This window comes from Octopus bimaculoides, chromosome 2 (genome assembly GCF_046866305.1).
Source record: "Octopus bimaculoides isolate indiv1 chromosome 2, ASM4686630v1, whole genome shotgun sequence".
Lineage (NCBI taxonomy): Eukaryota > Metazoa > Mollusca > Cephalopoda > Octopoda > Octopodidae > Octopus > Octopus bimaculoides.
Window position 1 is genome coordinate 87,981,571 of NC_142929.1, and position 9,564 is coordinate 87,991,134.

General features: G+C 37.7%; 1 protein-coding gene across 1 annotated transcript in view; it reads right to left on the reverse strand.

Moving 5' to 3' along the window:
• Window positions 1–8,652, reverse strand: part of LOC106868009 (lysozyme) — a 104,406-nt gene extending 95,754 nt beyond the window's left edge. Inside the window, exon 1 of the mRNA XM_089347127.1 lies at window positions 8,500–8,652. The gene's annotated coding sequence lies outside the window, so the exon portion shown is untranslated. The remainder of the gene's footprint in view (window positions 1–8,499) is intronic.
• Between the last annotated feature and the right edge of the window lie 912 nt (window positions 8,653–9,564).

The following is a 9,564-nucleotide window of genomic DNA, read 5'->3' on the forward strand; positions in this document are numbered from 1 at the left end:
ATATGTGTAGATGTATATATATATATATATATATATATATATATATATACACTTTCAAATTTATCAGAATATTGAGGCTGAAGATTGGAATAGTGAAATTTCCATTCACTTAACCATGAAACGATTCGTATCCAATTAACTAAAGGCTTGGTTTGTTTACGCTTTTCCCTCCGGTTTTTGTTCTATGTGTGCCATAAATATCGCCATCCATTTTAGAGAAAATTTGTAGTTTGGAATCAGTAGTTCTTTGACTGCTATTTCTAAATTTTCAGTATGTTGGAGAAGCAACTCAATTGCTAATCCCTGTATATTTATAATGATAAATAGTTTTACCGATAAAGGTTTTTTTCATACTGAACTACTTGGCAGAATTGTTAATTATTAATTCTATTATTAATTGACGATTCTCTGCCCTTATTCTTGTATATATATATATATATATATATATATAGATGTACATGTAATATGTACACATATATACATATATACATGCATACAGATATCTATACATATATACACCCATCACACACACATACACATGCACACAAACACACACATTAGTCATTTGTTTTCTTATCCAAAACTACGTCAAAAGTACTGAATGGATCTTTATGAAATTTGGAAATTATATTCTTTGCATAACGGCCATAACTCCCATGAAAATTCATATATTTTTGATGTTGATGAAATTTTAACCCGAACATAACAGATGAGCATTATTTAGAAAATGATGTCACACGTTATCGAGGCTACCATTCTTACTGGATGTGCAAAAGGGGATGACGTCTTTATTCCAAGAATTCCTCTTACTCCATCAGGAGCAGACATTCCTTTTACATTCAGAAGACTACAATTCCCCCTTCGTGTGACTTTTGCCATGTCCATAAACAAATCTCAGGGTCAAACACTGTCTGTAGCTGGTCTTCTCTTGGAAGAGCCCTGCTTCTCACATGGACAACTGTATGTTGGCTGCTCAAGAGTGGGCAGCAAAAAAAAAAAACCTATTTGTATATGCTCCACAAGGGAAAACAAGGAACATTGTTTACAACGAGGTGTTATAATCACAACAGCAAGAAAGTATGTACATGATCACCTTCTTTTACGAAACTTCATTGACTTTCATATATTTATATTGATATACATATATATACGTGTGTTTGGGTGCGTGTGTGTATATACATCTCTATATATAAAGATGATGCGTAGTCTAGACGGCGTTTTTAGATTTCATTATTCTCTTTAACCCGGGCAACACCGGGTATTTCTGCTAGTAATATATAAAAAACACGGAGGATAAATTCGTTTTTTCAATTTGCTTTTAATTTTTTTGAATATTGTTCTATTTAATTTTATTTTAAGATAAATATTTTTCTCTTGAAAATTAGAATTCTTTACATCATTTGAAAAAAACCCAAAGAAATTTCACCAAAACAACATATCTTCGCTTTGCAAAGTCCTTCATAACACTATGCATGAACGCATCTTATCCAATGATATTGACTGTATGTCGAGAACATTAACGTGTGCATTACTAGCATAATCATACGCCCCCCCCCCCCCCCACCCCCACACATACATATGTATGGTCTTCTCTTTTTAATTTATAATAAATTTTGACCGGCCACCTACATTGTAGCAAGGTTGTGAAGGATTGCTTCTTGTTTTGCTCATCATTCTTTAAATCTTAACAAGGTCTTGCAGTTTTTATAGCTCCAGATATCTTCATTTGTAGTGTATGAGTTAACGATTTACGTTCTCTCCCAAAGATCCCAAGTTCAGCCATTCTTTGCTCCGGACAGATTCGTATGTATCCTGTTGCTCCAATAATAATGGGTATGAAGCTGAAAGTGTATCTTAGGTACTAGATTTGCAAACTCCTTATTAATGGTGCATAGATGTCTTCTTTCTCTTGTATTTTTCGAACCACACTGATGTCCAATGAGCAGTTGATTTCCACAACAGAACATATCTTGGTCCCTCACTACAATATCTGGCAGCTTGTGTTTTAACTTGACAGTTGTTTTAAGTTTTTTAAGTTCCACCAAGATTATTTTGAGCCATTGGTTTCAATATAGTCATATTCGTCTGTAGGTGTTTTCTTATTTTTATTTTTGGTATTCTGATACAGATCGTCTTGGCCTCTGCATCATGCCTCATGGGAAGATAATATTTGGAAGACATTCTCTCACAGTTGGCAATAATGCGGTTGATGTCTTCAGTCTTGGTCTTGTACAGCATACACTTGTCTCTCAACGTTTTCTGCTCTGCCTTTTATGCTGATGTTTCATGTAACTTTGATGCTGATGTTTCATGTAACACCGAGCAGCTTGCGAGTTCGAATATCAATCTCATTGAGTTCTTGTAGTGACCAGTCCAGAAGCTCAAGCATGGGTATAAGGACAGGCACTGCAAAGGTGTTGTAGGCAATATACTTGTTGTAAGCTGCGAGTTCTGATGACCATATTTTCTTTACTCTCCTGAGGTGTTCATTCTTGGTCTTCTCCTTATTTATGGTTCATATCTGACATTCTCATCTTGACCAAGATACCTATAATTATCACCTGACTACAGGTTCTGGTGTCAAGCCACTTATTTTTAGATTTTCGTATGTATGTATGTATGTATGTATGTATGCATGTATGTATGTATGTATGTATGTATGTATGTATGTATGTATGCATGCATGCATGTATGTATGCATGCATGCATGTATGTATGCATGCATGCACACATGTATGTATGTATGTATACACGCATGCATGTATGCATGCATGTATGTATGTATACCTGCATGCATACATGTATGTATGTATGTACGTATGTATGCATGCATGCATGTGTGTGTCTCCAATTTTTTAATTATAAATCGTCCACTGAGGAGAAGGCCGGTTTATAACAAAGATACAAGGTTCCATGTTTTGGGATGTAGTTAACACAGACAAATTCACATTTGGAACTTGAAAAAAGTCTTGCATATTTTTACTGTTCCACTCACAGATTAGATTTGTAATGTACGAATTAGCCGGTCAATTTCTCTTTCTGAAAACCCCAGTTTATCCAGATTCTCCTTTAAGTATTTACTAACACCTAGTGATCCAATAATTATTGGTATAAATATGAATCAATAGTCTGGATATAGAAGCTGAAGGTTTCGAAGCAGTTGTCATAGACATCCTCTTTTTCTTTGATTTTCAAAGAGATATTTATATCTGCAGAGCAGCTAACCTCCATGATAGTACATAATTTTGCCCCTCTGTCCCAAACAACAATATCCAGACTGTTATGCTTACATTTGACAGTTTTGATGAGAATATTCCACCAGTATTCCTTGAGTTGGTGTTTATGAATGTATTCCATAACAGAGAGATTTTCTAAGTTTATTTCAGGACAGTCTTTTTAGCGGATGGCATTGTAAATTGTTTTAGTAACAACGTCGTGCCGCTTAGGGAGGTAGTACCGTAACGACATTTTAGAACAGTTGCTGATTACATACGTAGTGTCTTCCACAGAAACATGACATAGCCTATACATGCGGTTGCCCCTCGGGATTACATTAGCGTTACTGATTCCCTTGTTTACCAGGTACTTTGTGGAAATCTCCTGTTCCTGGGTTGTAAACGTGTGTTGTGATGTAGTGGTCTTGTGTCCAAGAGAGGCTGCGCTTCGTGTCAATTCTACTGTCTTCTTCAAGCTTCCGAGCAACATACCCATGCATAGTCTTTTTTTTGTATGCTGAGTGCTTTCCATCCAGGTCTTCTCTGAGGTAAGAGTGTATGTATGTGTGTGTGTGTGTGTGTGTGTGTGTGTGTATTAATGCAAGGAATACTTCACCAACTCAACAGCCTTTTTACAGCGTGCTACCTAAGGGTTTTTCCAACAACCAGTATCAAGTATCTACAACTGTAGATGAGCATCTTTCTTCCAACTATTTTCTCCACTGTAACGTCATCCTGCACTTCTACCATTTACTTCAACCCCGAAGTCTACAAATGACCGCTGTAATTCTATTGTCTCTGTTTGACCGAACTTCTGTTCAGGTGCCTTGGCAAACTGCCTTCGCCCCTCAATTCTACTTTACCAACTCACATTCGTTTCAAATTTTGGTACATGGTCGCCAGCAATTTTGGGAGAGAAGGTAAGTAAGTTACATGGCCTTCAGTAATCAACAGGTGCTTATTTTATCGACTCCGAAAGGATGAAAGGCAAAGTCGACCGAGGTGAAATGTAAAGACGGACGAAACGCCGCTAAGTATTTTTCCCGGCGTGCTAACGATTCTGCCAGCTCCCCACCTTTTTTACCAACTCATAAAGACTTCAACTCTTCAGTTCGTTCTTTTTTCCCTAGGACAGTCCAAACTTCTATTCCCCATGGACGTTAAATCACTTTACACAGCCATCTTCATTGCAATATCATAAGTCCTTCAGCAATTCTTCGCTTGCCGCATTATATCTGTGCCAAGCATCACCACTCCCCTCAGCCTGTCCGAAGACATTTTCATTCTTAATTACTTCTGCTTTTCCGGTGAGTTTTACAAATGTATCAATGGTGTTTCTATAGGCATTAAAATGAGTTTAAATTGCGCAAACCTTGTAGGCTATATCGAATCACAGATCTTTGCTCAGTTCACTTGGCCCAGTCCAAAAGTGTACGATCACTATACTGATGATCACATCGGCGCCACCACACTCACTAGGTTCATCATTTATACACTCCATCTTTTAAACCAATTTGTTTCATCCCGCTTTACAATTTACTTCTATTTATCCGATATCTTCGTCAGTTTCCTAGATGTCTCTATTGCGCTGGATAACTTTCATTTATCTACCACTGTTCATTACAACCACACTAATTCATACTTCTCTCTCCACAATTCCCCTTCTCACCCAGACACACGATATTCCCTATCATATTCTCTCAATTCCTCTGACGTTAGCTTTAATGCAGCACCGATTCGGATTTCAATTCTCAAACTGAAGAAAAGTAGTACTTCATCAACTGAAGTTAGCCTCAATTAGTTGTGTATCTTACAATTCACTGAGCTTGCACCATCAACCGCAACGCAACTCTTACACTACACTTCAGAAACATACGCACATAAAACGCGAACGCACGCACGCATACACACAAACACACACACCTGCTCATCGAATTCTATTTTCCCTTCTTTCCACTTGGTAACCCTCCTTTGAAATTCACACTCTTCTGTAGCTTCAAATTTCTATTTTATGACTCCATAGCCACCTCTCCTCGCCTTGCAAAAAAAACAAAAAAAAAAAAAAACGACAAGACCCTCAACCTTTTAGTAACAAGGTTCTTAGCCCTCCCTCACCAGCCAGTTACTTACAAGTGCGCTCGTCATTCCATAAACCAGCTCCCGATATTCAGCATTTGAGCCCACCAAAGGTATCACACCCTAGTAACCAAGAAAAACCTAATATTTGTTCTAAGTCTAAATGAACGTTTCTTCTCCAATGGTTCCTTATGAACTATCCAGTGGATCTCTATATTTTCTATCGTTTATCTTTTTTTTTCTTCTTCCAGTCATTAGATTGCGGCTGAAGAACCGCCTTGAAAAATCTTAGTCAAACGAATCGACCCCAGTACTTATTTTTTGTTAAAGCTTGGTACTTATCCCATCGGCATCTTTTGCCGAACTGCTAAGTTACGGGGACGTAAACACACCAACTCCGGTTGTCATGCGGTGGTGGGGGACAAGCACAGACACAAAGGCACACATGGCAGGCTTCTTTCAGTTTCCAGTTACTAAATTCACTTCACAAGGTTTTGGTCGGCCCGAAGGTTCCTCGCAGTGGGACTGAACCCGGAATCGTGATTGAGAAGCAAGCTTCTTACTACACAGCTACGCCTGCACCTAAATATTAACGTTCCTATGCCGGGGGTCGAACCTGAGCCACCAGGGCGAAAGCCAGGAATCCTAACCACTACTGTTATTTTAATTTTATTTTTCTCGTCTTTTGATGTCAGTTTCATCTTTCCCTTGTTTTAATGTTACTGAAATCGTGCGCAGAATGCCTCAATAGATAAAGTGAGAACATGTAAGGTACCTCAACTTGCGTTGTCTGTATGAATATGTGACACCATATGTGTTTATTCGTGCTCTTACTATCCGTTTTTAGATACCTTTTGTTGCGGTGACTGACATCACCCACTTCCTTGCTTAAACAAGCATGCCATCTCGTTTTAATCCATTTCCCTTCTTATTTTTTCCACTTTTTTCTCTAATTTGAGAAAAAAGTGGAAAAAATAAGAAGGGAAATGGATTAAAACGAGATGGCATGCTTGTTTAAACAAGGAAGTGGGTGATGTCAGTCACCGCAACAAAAGGTATCTAAAAACGGATAGTAAGAGCACGAATAAACACATATGGTGTCACATATTCATACAGACAACGCAAGTTGAGGTACCTTACATGTTCTCACTTTATCTGTTTCATTTTCCCCGAAGAACTTCTCCATCCGACTACTTCTCTCCAACGCATGCGCAACTACTAACACTCTGCCATTATGTTTCTTTACTGTATCCAACCTCTCGTGGATGAAAGACGAAGAAAATTCTCCTTGTGTCCGAAATATTGGAAACTCCTCGCCCACCGGTACACAAACGCAAGAAACTGCCAATAAAAACACAATTTTTTGCTGGCACAGATAATAGTCTCCCAAGATTTCGCTTTTAGCTTTCGCCTTCCTTAACATTCTTCTCTCCTCCATCTCATCTTTATTTTACGCCTCGCATTCTTTTAGCTTCTTTCTTTTTCTGTATTTAATATTTTATCTTTACTTGTCACTATTTCTCGCATTTTCCCGCGCACTCTCATTTCAGTGTTTTCTTCTCTCTTTCACTTAAATCAATTTGTTTTAGTCCTTCTTTGGTTCCGTCTTTCAATCAATCTGTTTACTCCTACTCTACTTCTTTTCTCTGCTGTTTCTCTTACTTCTCATTGTCATTTTATTACTCTAATTTATTTCTCAGCTCATGCCATTTTTTTCTATCATCTACTTTTCTTTCTCTTTTGCTTTTTATTTTCACACCCATACTTACTCTCCACTGATGTTGTCTCTTTTCCTCTTTTTCTTTCTATGTATTTACTAAATGTACTGTATGTAATTATATATTTTTGTCTATCTATCTATCTATCTATCTTAATTTTACCTTTACAAGAAGGATGACTGTAGCTTCGGCTTGCTAGCCTTCGATGAAGGCCAACGTGCAAAAACTTCGAAGTTACTGTCACCTCTCTGCTTGTAGAAGTATAATAAATATGTGCTTCACAAAATTATTGAGTGATTCTTCAGTTTAATGTTAAATTGTTTTTATTATAACCCAACATAAGGCGGCGAGCTGGCAGAATCGTTAGTATGTCGGATAAAGTGAGTAGTGGCATTTTCTCCATTTTCTCCACGTTCTCACTTCAAATTCTGCAGAGGTCGACCTTGCTTTCATCTTTTCGGGGTCGATGAAATACGTACCAGCTGAGTACTTGAGTTAATGTAATCGACAACCCCCCTCCCCCAAATTTCAGGCTTTGTGCCTTTAGTAGAAAGGATTATAATTCAATATAGAAATATTTACACACACACATGTATATTGTTAACAAGTTGGGATGCATGGCGTTATATATATATATATATATATATATATATATATATATATATATATATATATATATATAAAAGTTAGATAAGGCCGGTTTATGGGATTACCTTTGATTTCACGTCCATAAAGAGCTTGCCTTTATCATAAGATCCCAAAACCTGTTAGCTAAAGGCCTCTCTAGAATGTATGTGTGTACACGCACGTACCTCTTTTTATATATTTACTTAATATCTTATCTTGAATTAATATAAAATATCAATTCGCATCTCGTTATATACGTATTGAATATAGAAGTAACATTAATATATCGCTATCAACGTTTCTTATTACTTAATGGACGAAGGCGGCGATCTGACAAAATCGTTTCTGCGCCAGACAAAATGCTTAGCGACATTTCGTCCCTCTTTACGTTGTGAGTTCAAATGCCACCGAGGTTGACTTTGCCTTTCCTTCTTTCGGAATCGATAACATAAGTATAGGCCCGGGAATAGGGGGTACAAGGGTGAAAGCGCACACTCTAACATTTTTTTGGTGGGGTAGGGAGAATGAAAATGCTTTGAACATCCTGCGTTGAACCTGAGTTTACATTCCTAAGCAAATTTCGTTCCCGTACTTATGAACATAAGTGAGTACCTGTTGAGCACAGGGGTTGTTGTAATCGACTCCCCCAGTCCCCATAAAAAATTGCTGGCTTTGAATTTGAAGGCATTATTTATTGATACATTACTATTCACGTTGGCGAACGCTGTTGAGTCGAAGTTAAACTATTAGGGAATTTAATCCTCTATGTTTTGATTCTGAAATGTAACATGATAAACGATGTGTTGTGGAAGAAGCATCCTGATCTTGGAAATGTAATTCTGGGAAAAAAAATTTATACTTACAACTGCCTAGTGAGTACAAGCTAAATGCTTCTTATGAGAAAAAAATCTGCTAGTAAACCAGCGGAGTGCTCATGCTCGTCAATGAGCGAAAGCACCAAACAATGCCCATCTACATGATAGTTTGATGCTAGATATTATTGCAGTACATAACACTGTAATCTTCGTATGTGCCCTGCGATTAATCATGCGACACACCATGGTAATCGTACTAAATCCACACTGCTGACTACCTGTCAACCGTCAGTATGTTTGGGAACACATCTATGGGCAAAGATCGATTGTGTGAACAGGCCTTAACCGATGCCAGTCGTTTATCGGTCGTTACATATAACGATATTAATTTTTAAAGAAGGATCTGTAAAAGAAGTGGAAATCTTTAATATAATACTCATTTTCTGTCTAGTGGACTGGAGTGTTTACATTCATGATCTTTTCATTTTATTCGTCTTACAAAGGATAAATTTTTGTAGGGCTGGTTTCAGTTGACCCTAGGAAAATCACAGCAACAATTTCTCAACTAGCACCGTGGAAGACGCGTGGTAAAATTGAAGGTTGTGTATGTGTGTGTGTTATTTCTTTACTGCCCACAAGGGGCTACACACAGAGGGGACAAACAAATACAGACAAATGAATTAAGTCGATTATATTGACCCCAGTGCGTAACTGGTACTTAATTTATCGGCCCCGAAAGGATGAAAGGCAAAGTCGACCTCCGCGGAATTTGAACTCAGAACGTAGCAGCAGACGAAATACCGCTAAGCATTTTGCCCGACGTGCTAACGTTTCTGCCAGCTCGCAGCCGTGTGTGTGTATAGAGAAAAAATATGCGTGTTCCATGCCGCAAAATACCGTACTTAACTTACACCATATTTCTTCCCAATTTACTATGGTTAAAATACTCGTAATGCGTTTATGATTTTCAGTAACTGAAATTGCGATAATTTTCCAAACTTATTGTCGTGGCCATTATTTAAAAATTTTAATTTATTTCTGCCTGGATGACGCGAGATACGTTTTCACTTAAAGCGGACGTACTTGGTAAGAGTTGGGAGAAGGAAACAAAAC